The sequence below is a fragment of the Amphimedon queenslandica genome, unplaced genomic scaffold (assembly GCF_000090795.2).
Source record: "Amphimedon queenslandica unplaced genomic scaffold, v1.1 AMPQUscaffold_13317, whole genome shotgun sequence".
Taxonomy (NCBI): domain Eukaryota; kingdom Metazoa; phylum Porifera; class Demospongiae; order Haplosclerida; family Niphatidae; genus Amphimedon; species Amphimedon queenslandica.
This window is the reverse complement of record NW_003546447.1, coordinates 133533-151215: the sequence shown is the minus strand read 5'-3', so window position 1 is coordinate 151215 and position 17683 is coordinate 133533. Positions and strand designations below refer to the sequence as shown.

The following is a 17683-nucleotide window of genomic DNA, read 5'->3' as shown; positions in this document are numbered from 1 at the left end:
GCAAAATTTTTCAGTGTGCTTTGTGCATTGAATACTTCTGCCAGGGAACCACTACAGGGCTAGCCCGGCTATAGTAATCAAATCATGCTAACACTTTGAAATACTACCAATACACAAACACACGCATGTACATGTACATGTAGGACTACTTGTCATTGTCCATCACTGTATGTAGGGCACCTTTTTTGAGGGTTATAAATTTTGCAGATTTCGTAAATCTTTCCTGAAAAAGCAAATATTGTGGCCTCGAATAATAATAATTAATTGCAAGGGAGTGTGATGGCATGTTTTACGTGTGCATTTTTATAGTAAAGATGGTCTTTTAGACTATTTTCAGCTATTTTCGGGCAATACTAGAATTGATGTTCTTTGGCTTTTTTCCAAAACTCTGCTGGTCCTTTGTAAAATCATGTACCTTAGAGAGCAATTGTGTCAGTTAAAAAGGTGTACACTAGCTTCTTTAACTGAGCCAGCCCTGTTTAAAGTGGGCCGGTACAGTTTCATTTGATAGCATTAACAGTAACCAAACTGAGCTGAAGTGAGCTGGGCCAGTTCAGCCTGGTTAAGCACGGTTTGGCCCACTTGTGTAGTGTAAACACAGCATTAGGCGGTCATGATTCACAAAAATTACTTTCACTAAAAAAGGAACTCAAAGTCTATAGCAATCAAAAAAGCACCCTACGATACTCAACGAAGTTGAACGAACCAAACAGTCATGATAATTAATAATTGATAACTACATCACACATCTGTCACTATGTAAAGTACAGTAAACTAATTAGTAACTATTGTGCTTGGTTATTGGTGTGGCATGAGAACACACATTAATAACATGTACAGTAACAGCAGATGTTTACTCATGTATACATGTACATGCATCATATTGCATTTCAATTGACAAAAAAAAACGCTCAAAAAGTGGTTATACATAGATTATACTATACATCTGTATGTAGATGTAAATGTAGTATTGTAATGTACAATACTTATCATCTCAACAGTAAGAACTGCTGCTACTGCTGGACCACTGAACTTACCAGTAAAAGTAACGTTGCTTTCCAACACTACAGTATACCTTATTTCTCCTAATAACTATAATACTTGCTTATATCTTGCACTACTCTAATACAAGGCACTATTATTTACTATGATAGCAGGTGCATACTATAATTTGCTGAATGTAATCCAATCAATAACAAAACGTCTCAAAAGGTCATATATGTGTGGTCTTAGTCAGACATAATGGAAAAGGCAAAATGGCTATTAAAAGCATGATGCCATGATTATGTAATGTAAACAAATAGCAAAATGAAAAACAACAATTAAACATAAATTAATAACTAAGAGAACCTAAAGTATACAAAACTAATGTTCAACATCAATTGTTACAACCACACATTAATGAATGAACTAACAGCATACACAATAAAAGAGAAGAGGACAGCATGAAGCAAGAGCACTCTTAATCTCAGGCCTGAAGTATGACTGGATAATAGGACTGGCTATTGTGATAAAAAAGAAACCTACCCTGATACAAATAAAAAGTTCAGGAGGTACATCAATAAATTGCTGGAAAGCAAGTAATAAAAGACTAGGTACAACACATATCCCATAAATGAGTAACATGCTTCCAAATATTCCAAAAAGTCTCTTCTTTTTTGAGGCATACACACTCTCTCCTGCTATCACTGACTGATCCTTCAAAAAGCTCCTAGCAAAACAAAAGGTCCATAATGATGTCACAATGATTGCAGTTGTAACACACGGAAGGAAAACAATAAACATAATGACACTAATAATGCTATTAGAATGCTGGTAACATAAAAGGTACTGTTCATTATAAACATATTCATTTAACCCATAGAATGGAGCAAAACTATATACAGCAGACAGTATCCATATGGCAATGGTAAGGGTCAGTGCTACCCAGGGTCTCATGAACCGCTTGTGAAGATGTGGTTTGACAATAAAGAGAAACCGATCAAATGATATAGCAGCTAGTGTATTAAATATGACAGGTATGGTATATGAATATACAAAAGCAGCAAAAATACATGTTGCTGTCTTCTCCTCATCTGTACTACCAAAGATCCACTCACCAGCAGCTAATGCAATGATATTAAAAGGAAGGCACAGTAGATTCAATACAAGATTTGCAAGTATGAGAGAAGTGAAGAATATTGTTGATGATTGTTTCAAGGACTTCCTTTGATAGAGTGTGATAGATAGTACCACACCATTAGCTATCAGAGCTAGTATCATCTCAACAGTAAGAACTGCTGCTACTGCTGGACCACTGAACTCACCAGTAAAAGTAAAGTTGCCTTCCATTTAAGAGAAAAGCACCCAAAATTGTGACAAATTCTCCTTGCATAAGTATATCAAGCAAGTAAGGACTATATAAGCCTTATAGCAACAGCTATATCCTTTATAAAGGTACTAATAGCACTAGACCAATCTCAAAATAACAATGAAAATGATATAAAGGAATAAGTTACACACACACACAGAGGAAGTCATAACAAAAATTAAACAAAATTACATAATACTCAACATACTACAGCAAATAAAACGTGTACTATAAATAATTAACATCAGTAAATAGAATGTACACATGAACAGCAAACACAAGTAAAGAGAAGAGGACAGCGTGAGACTAGAACACTCTTGATCTCAGGCCTGAAGTATGACTGGATAATAGGACTGGCTATTGTAACAAAGCAAAAAACAATGTAGTTTGTCACATAAAACTCATATGGTAAAAAAATGAAGATCTGCAGAAGGAAGCCTAAAGCTGCTATTAAATAAGCTGTTCCATAGACAATTAACATGCTTCCAAATATTCCAAAAAGTCTCTTCTTTTTTGAGGCATACACACTCTCTCCTGCTATCACTGACTGATCTTTGAAGTAGCTTTTAGTGACACAAAAGGTCCAAAGAGAAGTGACAAATATTGTTCCAACAACAAGGAAGATTATAACAAGAATTAGAACAAAGGCTGCAATATCAACACCAACTATACTACAAAATCCTAATTCAACATCATAGCTGTAGTGTCCAATATTAATGAATGGCAAGGTACCTAACACAGCACACAGTATCCATATAGCAATGGTGAGGGTCAGTGCTACCCAGGGTCTCATGAACCACTTGTGAAGATGTGGCTTGACAATAAAGAGAAACCGATCAAATGATATAGCAGCTAGTGTCATTGAGATAACATCTACTATGTACCAGTATAAGTAAGAAGCAAAGGTACATGTTCCTCTCTTCTCTTCATCTGTACTACCAAAAATCCACTCACCAGCAGCTAATGCAATAACAGCAAAAGGAAGGTGCAGAAGATTCAATACAAGATGTGCCAGTATGAGAGAAGTGAAGAATATTGTTGATGATTGTTTCCAGGACTTCTTTTGATAGAGTGTGATAGATAGTACCACACCATTAGCTATCAGAGCTAGTATCATCTCAACAGTAAAAACTGCTGCTACTGCTTGACCACTGAACTTACCAGTAAAAGTAAAGTTGCCTTCCATTTCAAAGACAAGCACAAAAATTGTTACAAATTCTCTTTGCAAAAGTATATAAGCAACTAAGGACTATAAACAAGACTTATAGCAACAGTTATGTAGCACTAGACCAATCTCAAAATAAACAATGCAAATTATATAAGGGATTAAGTTACATACACAGAGAAATTAATAACAAAATTAAAATAACATTACATAATACTCTACATACTAATGCAAATTAAACATGTACTATAAATAGGCCTGGGCGGTATAACGATATTATAGTTGTACCGCGGTTCAATTTCAACTTGATATGGTATTCCTGGATGTGGTCACTCGAGTAAAAAGAAATGGCTAGTCAACCAGAAGAAGAAACAGAGAATGAGAATACTAACACACTAGTTGCTTTTAACACACTCAGGACAAAGTCTCTTGTCTGGGACTGATTTGGCTTGAGGAAGGATGAGCAAAGCAAGCCAATCGATGATGGGCGAGCGGTATGTCGCTCTTGCTTTCGTCAAGTAGTAGCAAAACAAGAAAACACATCCAACCTTATTACTCATCTTCGAGTAAACCACAGCAGGATTCACTCTGAGCTTCAAGATGCTCTCAAAAGGAAGTCCAGTGGTGGTACCAATAGCAGCAATACAAGTGGAAGAATTTCCCCAGTTATTCAACTCACATTGCAAGCCTCGATGGAGAAGTCTCAGGAGTACACTAAGAAAGGGAGAAAGTGGATTGAGCTAACTGATGCAGTCACCTACTACATTGGTAAAGAAGCTGCTCCAATTTTAACTGTAGAGAAACCAGGATTTAAGAAGTTGCTAAAGAAATTTGATGCTAGATGACCAACTTCCAAGTAGAAAATACTTCTCTCAGACAGCCTTATCTAAGCTTTATACCTCTGTTAAAGAAAGAGTAAAGCAAGAGCTATCTGGTGTGAAGTTCTTTTCGGCTACCTGTGATCTATGGTCAAGCAGAGGTATGACGCCATACAATGAGCTATACTGTACACTACATAAGTGAAGAATGGAAATTGAGCAATAGATGCCTTCAGACACAATTTCTACCAAAGGATCATAATGCTGAAAATCTTGGAGAGGCTATGACAGTTACACTATGTTGGGATCTTGATGCTTCTAATCAAGTTTGTCTTACTACTGACAATGGTAGTAACATTGTGAAGGCTGCTGCAGATTTAAATTGGTCAAGACTATCGAGTTTCAGACATAACTTACATCTTGCTATCACCAAGGCTCTCAAAGATGACAGGAGATGTGTGTGTGCTCTTGGTATCATCGTAAAATTGTTAGTTCAATATCCAACACCTGGAAAAGGAAGAGAGAATTGACCAAGGCACAGATCAATCTTAAACTAAAGGAGCGAGCTTTAATTTCAGTAAGTGATGTATAATAATTTTAATTCATTAAATATAGGATTACACAACTAGGTGGGGTTCAATGGCTAAATGGTTGATAGGATTCTTGAACAAGAGGAAGCTATTCGGAGAACTTTGAGTTCAGATCGGAAAACATCTCACTTAGTGCCAACATGGAAAGACATTGACGTTCTTCAGGCAATACACACAGCTCTTTCTCCTCTTTCAAGCCTCACTGATATTCTATCAGCTGACTCATATGTTACTGTATCAGCAGTCATTCCTTTGCTACACCTCATTGACAACAAATTTCTAAAAGAAGAGTCAACAGATACATACCTAAAACATGATATTAAGAAGTGTATCAAGGATAATCTCAATGAACGTAATAGTAATATGGGGGAAGATATCGAGGTAATAGTTAAGACTTAAGACTGCAACGTTTCTCGATCCACGGTTTAAGATCAAGTATTTGAATGAGCAGGAAAATGGGATTGAAGATATGAAGTTGTTTATAACAGATAATTCCCAAGACATCGAGGTAGCATCACAAAGAAACTGAAAAAACTGATGTCATGCCTGAGATATTAAAGGAACAACGCATTAATGAGAACACACGTTAATAACATGTAGTAACAGATGTTTACTCATGTATACATGTATATACATTGTAATGTTCATACCACATTTCAATTGACCAATCAGAATGCTCAACAAATGGTTATATATTGCTTTTACTATGTGCATGTACATGTACACGTAGTTATCATACTTATATCTCATCATCTTATCATCTTATATCTCAATACTTATCATCTCAACAGTAAGAACTGCTGCTACTACTGGAACACTGAACTCACCAGTAAAGGTGAAGTTGTTTTCCATAACTACAGTATCTAATTTCTCCTAATAACTATAATACTTGCTTATAACTTGTGTTACTCTATTATAAGGAACTAATATTTACTATGATAAAAGATTAGCCATATTTGATAGCAGGAAAAGGCAAAATGGAACTACAGTGTCAAAGGCATGATCTCACAATTATGTAATCAGTAAAGAAACAGAAATAGCAACATGACAAACAAAAATCAATAGATTAATACTAAGAGAACTTAAAGTATACAAAAACTAGTGTCTCAACAGTAAACAATTACTGTTGGAGCACAACAATTACGAGAGTCGCCAGTATGAGAGAAGTGAAGAATATTGTTGATGATTGTTTCCAGGACTTCCTTTGATAGAGTGTGATAGATAGTACCACACCATTAGCTATCAGAGCTAGTATCATCTCAACAGTAAGAACTGCTGCTACTGCTGGAGTGTTGAAATCACCAGTATAAGAAAAATTGCCTTCCATTGCTAACTGGATATTTAGTTTTAGGCAACTTAGTTTCTAACCACACTTTATTTAGACAATAGTGCAGGTCATTCATTCTTTGCCAAAATCAATTTGTATAATTAATGGACCAAACAGTGCCCATCCAAAAATTAATAAATAGCTACCTGACTACAATACATTATTGGGGTAAGCTTGAGTCAGTTGTGGCTATGCGCTGACTCTGCTGCTAGTTAGGCTGCTTTTCTAGTTAAAAATTGAGTCTGGAACGCTCATCATAACCATCTGATCATGAAGAAGAGTATCCTTTTCATTCAAGTTAGGCTGTGGACGTTGAGCTTCAAGCTTTCTTCTTGCTTTGGAGTTCACATGTGTTTTACAATATTTCATTGCAATACTCCTACCACATTAGATCAATGACCAATAAATAGATAGTGGTGGACAAAGAGGTGTGACAATAGATAGGCGTGACTGGAGACGTACATACATACATACATATATATAGAAGACTTTTGCTACAGTGGGGCTTACTGAAGGTTGCCCCAATAAATAACAAATTAATAAACAACAAGAAATTAATGATACCAAAAAAATTTACTACATATATCACACATCTGTCCCCATGTAAAGTGTAGTAAAGTAATTAGTAGCTACCTTGTTTGGTCATTGGCGTGGCATGAAAACACATGTTAATAACATGTAACAACAGATGGTTACTCATGTACTGTATAGTGGGAAATTTTGGAGGAAGTTAACTTTGGTGAATTGCTAAATTTTGGTGATTTGGAAATTTTAATATGGAAAATTTGTGGCCATGTGCCATTGAGCATGCGCATAATGGCTCAAAATGGGAGAACACTATTTGGGTGAATGGCTATCAAAATGCCAAATTTGCCACATTTAATTCCCCTTAAATTTTTCAGCTATATGGTATACACGTACATGTACATGTACAGTCTGTATATCATACCGCATTTCAATTGAACAATCAGAATGCTCAACAAGTGGTTATACATGTTCATGTACATGTACATGCACATTTAGTATTTACGTGCAAATGTATTATCAATACTTACCGATTTTACTAAAGAAAGCATACAGGACTCCCATGAGGTCCCCGAGGGTTAAATTATAATCAGCGACCACACCCTCTATCAGATGAAACTTGGCCAGGTGAGTTGCGTCAAGTGTCTTATTACGAAAAACACAATCAATTGAAAAATATTTGACAGGAGTGAACTCCTACAAAATTGAATGGATAAAGATAAAAATTTGTACAACTCGAGAAAAAATATAAGTAAAATTAGTCACATGTCAAAAAAATATTTGTCACTTTATTCCGACACAGTAGGTGATAAAAGTCATACCTGCTGTTATAATATAAAGTGGTTGCTATGGCTACTCATCGTTAGCTGATAAACCATGAAAATTAATATAATCAGCTTTTACTAGTAGCCCATGAAATCATTAATTATTCATGATAATGAACCACACCCACTTGCTGTCCAAGTTTGTAGAGCATTCTTGTGCTAACAGCAGTAGTGTGAGTCCAGAGAATGTTCTTCTGAGCTTCCTCTAACTTCTAGTCATATTGATAACTATTAGTAGAAGAGGAGAGTGAGAAAGAAAAGATAAATAAAAAGATGCTACATGTATTACCATAAATTGTACATGTAAATGCACTAAATGAAGTGTGTGACTCAAGTTAATCTAAATATACACACAAGCACATGTACATGTAGCAGGTTATTTAGGGGGAAAAATTTGGCAAATTGCCTACTGAATTCGTAGTAATTGGCAAAAGTATATTTGAAAAATTTTTGGCTACATGTCACTTAGGCTAGGATGTGTGTCAATGAATACACTAGATCAGAAAAACAGCACACACCACACAAGCACTGTTAGAGCGCTGTTATGACAATAAGACCACATGTTTAGTGTTCAACTATTCATCTGTTCTTTAGCAGCTACAGTGTGAAGCCATTCACCAAGAGCAACTTGTCCACACTCAAGTAAATAAAAGCTAACTAGAATGGGTGGGAAGTCCCAAGATACGGCGAGACAGTAGTTCTTAAAAGAACTGGTAAAAGCAGCTCCAAAGAGACCAACGCTTAGTAACACCATACCAGTACACTCAAAAGTAACTAGAATTATACAAACACGTTGTCCTAGTTATACTAGTCAACAGTACAAAATATATGCAACATACAATAATAAGCATATTTATTACAGTAATTAATTAAAAGAAGACATTCCCTTACAGGCATATGCAGGTGTGTCTGGAGTATTGAATTAACCACTGTGGACTTTATAAATGCAATACTAACACATCAGTGGCATTTAGCACTAAAGCACACATTATAGCACCATAAGTCTACAATAACTACTGACTAGATACAACAAGTAATGCGGATAAGTTAGCACTGCCATACCAATTGTTAACCCAACCCTATATTATACTGGTGAAGCCACATGAACAAAGCAAGCCCTTTAATGATGTCACAACAAGTAACGATTTAATAAACAGAAACAGCAATAACAAGATAACATAATAACTGAATACAAAATAAAATTATATAAATAAAAGTTACTACTTGACATCAGCAAACAGCATGTACACATGAACAGCAAACACAAGTAAAGAGAAGAGGACAGCGTGAGACTATCAGGCCTGAAGTATGATTGAATAATAGGACTGGCTACTGTAACAAAGCAAAATACAATATGGCTTGTCACATAAAACTTTGGTAGAAAAATGAAGATCTGCAGAAGGAAGCCTAAAGTTGTCATTGAATAAGCTGTTCCATAGACTAGTAACATGCTTCCAAATATTCCAAAGAGGATCTTCTTTTTTGAGGCATACACACTCTCTCCTGCTATCACTGACTGAGCTTTGAAGTAGCTTCTAGTGAAACAAAAGGTCCAAAGAGAAGTGATGAATATTGTTCCAACAATGAGGGAGATTGAGACAAGCATTACAACAAAGGCTGCAAGGTCAACCTAATTCATCACTATAGCTGTAGTGTCCAATATCAATGAATGGCAAGGTAGCTAAGACAGCACAAAGTATCCATATAGCAATGGTGAGGGTCAGTGCTACCCAGGGTCTCATGAACCGCTTGTAAAGAAGTGGTTTGACGATAAAGAGAAACCGATCAAATGATATAGCAGCTAGTGTGAATGAGAATACAGAACATACAGACCAGTTCATCCATGCAGCAAAGGTACATGTCCCTCTCTTCTCCTCATTTGTACTACCAAAGATCCACTCACCAGCAGCTAATGCAATGATAGTGAAAGGAAGGTACAGCAGATTCAGTACAAGATGTGCCAATATGAGAGAAGTGAAGAATATTGTTGATGATTGTTTCCAGGACTTCCTTTGATAAATTGTGACAGATAGTACCACACCATTAGCTATCAGAGCTAGTATCATCTCAACAGTAAGAACTGCTGCTACTGCTGGACCACTGAACTCACCAGTAAAATTAAAGTTGCCTTCCATTTCAGAGACAAGCACTCAAAATTGTCACAAGTTCTCTTTGCAAATGTATGTAAAGCAAGTAAGGACTGTATACAAGATTTATAGCAACAGGTATATCCTTTATAAAGGTACTAATAGCAGTAGACCAATCTCAAAATAACAATGAAAATGATACAAAGGAATAAGTTACACACACACAGCAAATAATAACAAAAATTAAACAAAATTACATAATAGTCATATACTACAGCAAATTAATCATGTATTGTAAATAATTGACATCAGCAAACAGCATGTATATACACATAAGTGAACAGCAAACACAAGTAAAGAGAAGAGGACAGCGTGAGACTAGAACACTCTTGATTTCAGGCTTGAAGTATGACTGGATAAGAGGATTGATTATTGTAACTAGAAAAGCTCATATGGTAGAACAATAAGTAGAACTGCAGAAGGAAATCTAAGGCTACAAATAAATAAGATGTCCCATAGATGAGTAGCATGCTTCCAAATTTTTCAATGAGTCTCTTCTTTTTTGAGGCATACACACTCTCTCCTGCTATCACTGACTGAGCTTTGAAGTAGCTTCTAGTGAAACAAAAGGTCCAAAGAGAAGTGACAATGATAATTCCAACAACAAGACACATTATGATAAGAATTACAACAAAGGCTGCAAAATCAAAACCAATTAGAGCACAAAACCTGATTCATCATCATAGCTGTAGTGTCCAATGTCATAGAATGGCCCAGCACCTAATACAGCAGACAGTATCCATATAGCAATGGTGAGGGTCAGTGCTACCCAGGGTCTCATGAACCGCTTGTGAAGATGTGGTTTAACAATAAAGAGAAACCAATCAAATGATATAATAGCTAGTGTCATTGAGATAACAGAACTACTGTACAAAAGTGTACAGGCATTAAATGAACAGAAACCTCTCTTCTCCTCATCTGTGCTACTAAAGATCCACTGACCAGCAGCTAATGCAATGATAGTGAAAGGAAGGTACAGTAAATTCAATACAAGATGTGCCAATATGAGAGAAGTGAAGAATATTGTTGATGGTTGTTTCCAGGACTTCCTTTGATAAAGTGTGACAGATAGTACCACACCATTAGCTATCAGAGCTAGTATCATCTCAACAGTAAGAACTGCTGCTACTGCTGGACCACTGAACTCACCAGTAAAAGTAAAGTTGCCTTCCATTGCCAACCGAAAATTTAATTTTAAGTGACTTACATGTACATGTAGTTTCCAACCATACTTTATATAGACAATAGTACACATCAATCAATTTGTATCAAAATATGTGGAATAATAGCTAACACTTTGCAATACTACCAATACACAAGCACACACATGTACAATGTACAGGACTACCTTTACCGGATTCACAGTACATTACTCAATGGACAAAACAGTGCCTATCCACAAATTCTACCATGCTTGTTTTGAATTGACCAATCAGATTGCATTATATGAGGTGCCTAAATCACTTATAATACCCCGGGAAAATATTTAGAAACCTCAGGGAAATTATTTAGATACTTCTGCCAAAGTTTGGGAAATTTTAGGAATAAAAATAATGACAGCAATAATAGTAATGTTATTTTTGAATTTGTTATGTGTATGTTTGTGCAGTTATTAAAGCTGAAGTGTCTGTCTTCATCTAGAGATATGTTTTGTGCTTTTGGAGGATGAGGTGAATCGGTATACCGTCACTAGCTACTGCTGTTTTTGTTTGTAACAATAATATTATTGAGGAAACATCTTCCGGCATTTTGTTGATCTGAAATGTGCTTATAAATTCGTACACCATCCGTGCTTCTGTGACCTGTTCTTTTCATGATTAATTGTTCATCAACACCAGCTTGAAATAGTCTAATAGCAGCAGTCATGCCGCGAAGTGAGTGGTTTGTTTGTAACCATCGATTCCCCAGTTGCTGCAGCAAACATTTTAAACAGTATTTCTCCATTAAGAAGAGTGGCCTGGTTGGAGCTTCTCCAAATCTTTCATTCTTTCCTTGCACCAGTCATTCAGAATATTTTCTACCCATTATATTGCTTTTTTAGTTCTGCATGGCGCACAGTGCTGTTGTGCATCTTTAAATCCTTGTCCGTTGCGAAACAAGATGGTATATAGCACAAATGAAGTAGGCGGGGCAGTCATAAAATGATGAGATAAGCGTTTCCAGAGCTATCAATGGCGGCTGTGTTAGTCGCATCTTTTGAGAACAGACGAGCATGTCTACCTAAAGTCTATTCACTTTCACCTGACCCCTGGCTTTTTTCAATTAATAAATAACTACGTCACATCCGCATTCTTTACGTATTTGTGGTTTTGGAATTGTTTTTGTTGCGCTGAAGGGATACAGATAAGTAGCAGCTGAATTTATTCTGGCTGTTCTAGCTGCATAGTTGCGGTCAAAGGTATGTCATTGGGTTTATACAGAGACATCCAAAAAAGGCTAAGGCCTTATCATTTTGACCCGATCTTTTTATCTAAAGGACGGGAAGGACCTAGCGATTCTAATGGCGCAAACAAAATTTCTAAATTTCATGTTTATCAAAAGTTATAACAAAAAATCAATAGGTCAGGTGAAACTGAATAGACTTTAGTTGCTTTTCCATTCTAGTGCGTGACTTAAAATGAATTGGTTGCTAATGGTAAGGATTTTTATACTTTTTGTGTATCCTAGCTACAAGAAATGCATCTAATCTGATTGGACGCATGGTAGAACACGGTTATACACCTCGGTCTCGGTTTCTATGGCATTTATTGACCTCGGGACTGCGTCCCTCGGTCAATAAATCCCATAGAAACCTCGACCTCGGTGTATAACCTATACTTCTACCATGCCACCTTGCGATTGACCAATCAGATTGCAGTATTGGAGGTCAATTATTTTTCATATTAACCTAGCTCGTAAAAATATAAACCTATCTCGTTAAATAATTAATTGATTGGCAGTTTGGTACTCTACGCTTATGCTCTTATTAGTCCATTTGTCAAGTTTGGTTGATTCTTTACTGCCTAGCCTGTTAGATATGTTGTATGTAGGGACACGCACATTATTCGGGAATTTCTTTTGGAATAATGGGTGTGAAATTTAGAGAAAGAATAATGGGTTAAAATTTGCCTGCCTGGATCATGTGATCAATATTTAACCCTTTTAATACTGCATGAGCATGTGTCAGCAAACAGTACAGTACAATTTAACAGCACTTTACAGCAACAGCAATGAGTAACTCCACTGGAAATAATACTGAACAGATTTAAGGACACTCAAAGTAACTCACTTAAGGATTACATTGAGTCATCAGTAGTGTTACAATATAACCATGAATGATGATATCAATAATCAAAATGAATTTTTGGTATTATCAGAGCATAATAATGGGAATAATGGGCCAAAAAGGAGAGAATAATGGGATTGAGGAAGAGAATTGAAGAATAGAATTATAGGGTTGAAAAAAAGAATAATGTGCATGTCCCTAGTTGTATGTATGTCAACTGTGGTCTTATTATCAGCAGCTGGTAGTTGTTTTTCAAGTGTCATGGTAGAAGTTGGTTATACACCTCGGTATTGGTTTCTATGGTATTTATTAACCTTGCGACTGCGTCGCTCGGTTAATAAATACCGTATTTCCTCGTGGAAACGCCTAGGCGTTTATTTCTTATAGAGACCTGTTTGCTAGGTGTTTAAATGAAGTAGGCGTTTATACGAGGTGGGCGTTTATAACCCAAAAATAATCCTTACCACCATGTTTCAATAGACACAACGCGTAGTTTAAAACTGACATCAAAACTTCTGAGTTTCTTTAGCCTTCTCAGCTGCAGCTGCCATTGTAGAATGTAAACTACTAAACTACGTAAGGTACATGTACCACGAGGATGGGGTAGGTGGGTGTGGTATAGGCTTTTAATCAAGAATGGGCGTCTAAACAAGCATGGGCGTTTATTGTCAAAGTTATGTGCTGTCTCTAGGCGTTTATACAGGCATGGGCGTTTATAGGGAGTAGGCGTTTCCACGAGGAAATACAGTACCATAGAAACCTCTACCTCGGTGTATAACCTATACTTAATAATCATGAAACACAAATTATGTAATAATTACTCAAAAATTTACTACATGTGCATTACACATCTGTCTGACTGTCTCCAATGTAAAATGCAGTACACTTAGTAGCTAGTTTGTTTGGTTATTGGCGTGACATGAGAACAAACTATGTAACAGCAGATATTTACTCATGTACATGTACATGTATTCAATTGACGAATCAGAACACTCAACAAGTGGTGGTAATACATGTATCATTTACTATTACAAAGAGAGAGAGAGTATGTAAAAGTGAAACAGTTCATATACATGTATAGACCCCTAGGACAGAGTGTGATAGATAGTACCATACCATTAGCTATCAGAGCTAGTATCATCTCAACAATAAGAACTGCTGCTACTGCTGGATCACTGAACCATAGATAATAGAGTAAATGAAAGGGATTGGCAACGGGGCGTAGCAACAGGAAATGCGGGTTGGGTTACCATGTGACCATTCTCGGTCTTCCCCCTCGTGCACCTATTATTGGTATTCATTTATTCACTAGGCACCCTTCCTGTAGAGTTCCTGTTATCAAAATGCAGATTATGCTTTCTTATGAGTATATTGTGCTTGCCCACCTCAGCTCCTGCTAGACAAATATTAATTTACCACCACCAGCATCACTCACATTCTCCCTCTCCCTTACTAACAGTGATTATGGCTGATCTACACTCCTTTGACCTACCAGGCCTCCGGTGTCTCATTTCTGATTCTAACTTACAGAGTATGAGACCCTGGAAGTGTCTGGTCAAGGCCTCTCTGTACTTTGCATGGCAAGACTTGGCTAACTCCTCTCCCTCTTCGCGCCTGTCTGAGATCTCCAGGTTAGATTTCCCCCTACTCTCACCCCAGCTAAAACCACTGCCCACTATATTGTCACTTAAACATGCTCCTTCTCTGTCCTACAGTCTTAGTTATAGACTCCATTTACTACTACACTGTTCAGATCTTAATGGACACACCTATATGTTCCATAATAGGATTCAATCTTCCACCTCCTCCCTATGCTCACTGTGTGCTACAGACTTCATAGAGTCATCATTTCACTTTCTGATAGAGTGCACTGCATATAGTCCAATACGAGCTCGGTGGCTTTCCCTAATTAACACTGATAGGGATACCGTAAATACTCTCTTTGACAGGCTCATTGGGCTATCTCCTCAATGCTGTCACCCCTCAGACCAGGTTCATATCCTGCTCTACATATCTGACCTCAGAGCCCACCGGGCAACCTACTTAAATTTATAACCTTAACTTTATCCTAAATTTCCTCCACTATGGTGGTACTCTCCTCATACGAGGAGGCAAGAAATTTCAAGAAGAAGACAGCCATCAGTGTTTTGATTGATTTCCCATCTCCTCCATTGGTGAAGTTGCTCTGGCAGGATTTCAAAGGAAATTTGTGCTCCTCCAGGATAGCACTTGCTTTTGATATATAGCCCATTCCACATAGAATTTTTAGAGCTACCTGCAGCAAGGTTTTTATCTCCAAAAAGCCATTTTGCAACCAGTTAGAGCCGGGTACACAAAGTCACCTGTTTTTGAAACACTTTATTGTTCATAAAACACTCAAGCTTCATTGTATCAATATGCAAGTTCGCTCATTCCATAGGAGATTACAAGCTCTTTAAAATGGTTATACTTATTCGTAGCTCAAGAACAAAATGAGTCTTTCAGAGGGGGAAAAGATGGTATTTCTAGTTAAAGAGTGATGTGGCTACTAACGCATGCATTGATTTACTGAACAAAAAATATTAATAAAAAGCATTAACATTGGTTAATATTGTGTGTGAGTTTTGTTTCCATGAATTGTATTCTCTTGGAGTTATTCAAGAATAAAGCAAAAAAATCCCAGTTTTTTGCTCCAAAATCTGTCAAAAAATCCCAACCCTCCTCTGTTTACTTAGCAACAATACAAATGAATGGAGGTTTGCCCACGCCCACACTTCCATTTCCAATCCCTTTCATTTACTCTATTATCTATGACTGAACTCACCAGTAAAAGTAAAGTTGCTCTTCATCCTTATACATTAATTATCTTTATTTTTCCTAATAACTATAACACTTGCTTATATCTAGTACATGGCACTGTTATTTACTATGGTAATCAGATCCACCATATTGATAGCAGTATCACTACTCATTTGCTGAGTGTCATATAATGGAAAATCCCACATGTGTGGTCGGATAGTAGAAAAGGCAAAACAGGACAACAGTATCCACAAAGCATGATGTCACAATTATGTAATACCGTAAATGTTCAAATAAAGGCCGGGCTTGAATAAACGCCTGGTACTATAAATCTCCAAGTATATATATGCATATTTTACTCAATATAAGTACCACAATCTTTAGACTGTCCCAAATGGCCTAACTTGTTAAGCTGAGTGCAAGGAACTTAAGCTGAGTGCAAGGAACTTGGAGGTCCATAGGCGGCTGCAGGGTCGGGCATTTAGGGGCAATGCCCGACCAAAAATTCTGACCGGAAGTGTGACATCACCATAATTAATAGTTATTCTATGGTTAATTAATAGTTAATAACAGTTATTGCAATTATAATTTCAATTTTTTATGAAAATCTTATAATTATGAATGCATAAATGGCAGGCTGATAACAAGGTGATGAAGAGAGACTAAATAAAGGAGGAGGTGGTAAGACTTTGGTGCCAATCACAGTGGGCCACCACAGCAACACTAGAAAGCATAGTCATTTCATTATTTAGTGCTATTTCAGTGTTCTTTTCTTGTCAGTTGCAATGTCTAAAAGCCTGGACTAGCTTCACTATGTCCTTTGTGAACAAGCCTGCTAAAAAGGAACAACAGTTTACAAAGTGAACCTAGTAAGTACAGTATAGAAGTCAATAATACAGATTATCTCATATTCTTACTTTAGGTCAGTCTCTTGCTGAATCAGTTGATGATCATGAGTCTCAGTCTACTCTTGTGGTTGATACAGCTACAGTTTTTACAGCTACAGTTGATGTACAGTCAATTGTTGCTCATTCTCCATCACCCTATTCTTCTACTTCCTCTACTAATACTACTACTAGTACTATTACCACTACAGAAGTCAGTGTTGGAGCTACACCACCCACTACTTTATTACAATAACCTTCGCTACCAAAAAATTGCGCTAAAAAGGGTGCGCAAAAGAGGGTGTGGCCAAAATCGCGGCGCGCTTCGCGCGCCCAACCCATTTCCTGTGCCACACCCATGCCCGACTAGCAGTCAAATCCTGCAGCCGCCTATGCCCTGAGGGGGGTGCTCAAGCCCCTTCAGCCCCCCCTAAATACGCCTCTGAGCACATTAGGATATACTGTTAATATCACATGGGACGGAATGACTGTCAGTAGCGGATTGATCAGTCAATCAACCACTGGAGATCAAATTTACCAGTGTGTACTGGATAATCCTGGTAGTGGTGCTGATAGAACGCGTACTTTAACCATAAAAGGTAATGCATATCAGAATTTTACCAATAATAATAATGTATTTTAATAAGTACCAGCAACTGCTCCCTCTTCTCTTACTGAGGTCTTCAAGACAGCTACCACTATCACTGTCAGTTGGACTGCACTTGATGCTGATGGATATATAGTCATTGTCACTAGTGACACAGACACTGTGCTGACAGTACAGGTGGAGGGAAGTAGTAATAATGCAATCACACTGAATGGATTGAGAGAACTAACAACTTATAACATCACAGTCAGAGCCTATCAACAATTACTGGGACCTGCTGGTACAATCAGTGTACAGACCTTTTCAGGTATTAATTAATATTGGCTATAAAATGTGCATATGTGGCCAGTTATAGGGGGATCATTTATACTACGTTTACACTACGGAACTGGGCCAAACCATG

At 37.1% G+C, this 17683-nt stretch overlaps 3 long non-coding RNA genes across 3 annotated transcripts; 1 reads left to right on the top strand and 2 right to left on the bottom strand.

The window, feature by feature from the left end:
* Nucleotides 1-1372: 1372 nt before the first annotated feature.
* On the bottom strand, nt 1373-16299 carry LOC109583246 (uncharacterized). Its single transcript, XR_002185415.1, has 5 exons — nt 15918-16299; nt 15815-15874; nt 7728-7827; nt 7306-7471; nt 1373-1711 (listed from the first exon to the last, which is right to left on the bottom strand). It is a non-coding gene; the product is annotated as an uncharacterized LOC109583246 (long non-coding RNA).
* Nucleotides 16300-16365: 66 nt separating this feature from the next.
* LOC109583227 (uncharacterized) lies at nt 16366-16798 on the bottom strand. The gene is made up of 2 exons (XR_002185404.1): nt 16707-16798; nt 16366-16655 (listed from the first exon to the last, which is right to left on the bottom strand). It is a non-coding gene; the product is annotated as an uncharacterized LOC109583227 (long non-coding RNA).
* On the top strand, nt 16570-16915 carry LOC109583228 (uncharacterized). Its single transcript, XR_002185405.1, has 2 exons — nt 16570-16658; nt 16712-16915. It is a non-coding gene; the product is annotated as an uncharacterized LOC109583228 (long non-coding RNA).
* The last annotated feature ends 768 nt before the right edge of the window (nt 16916-17683 follow it).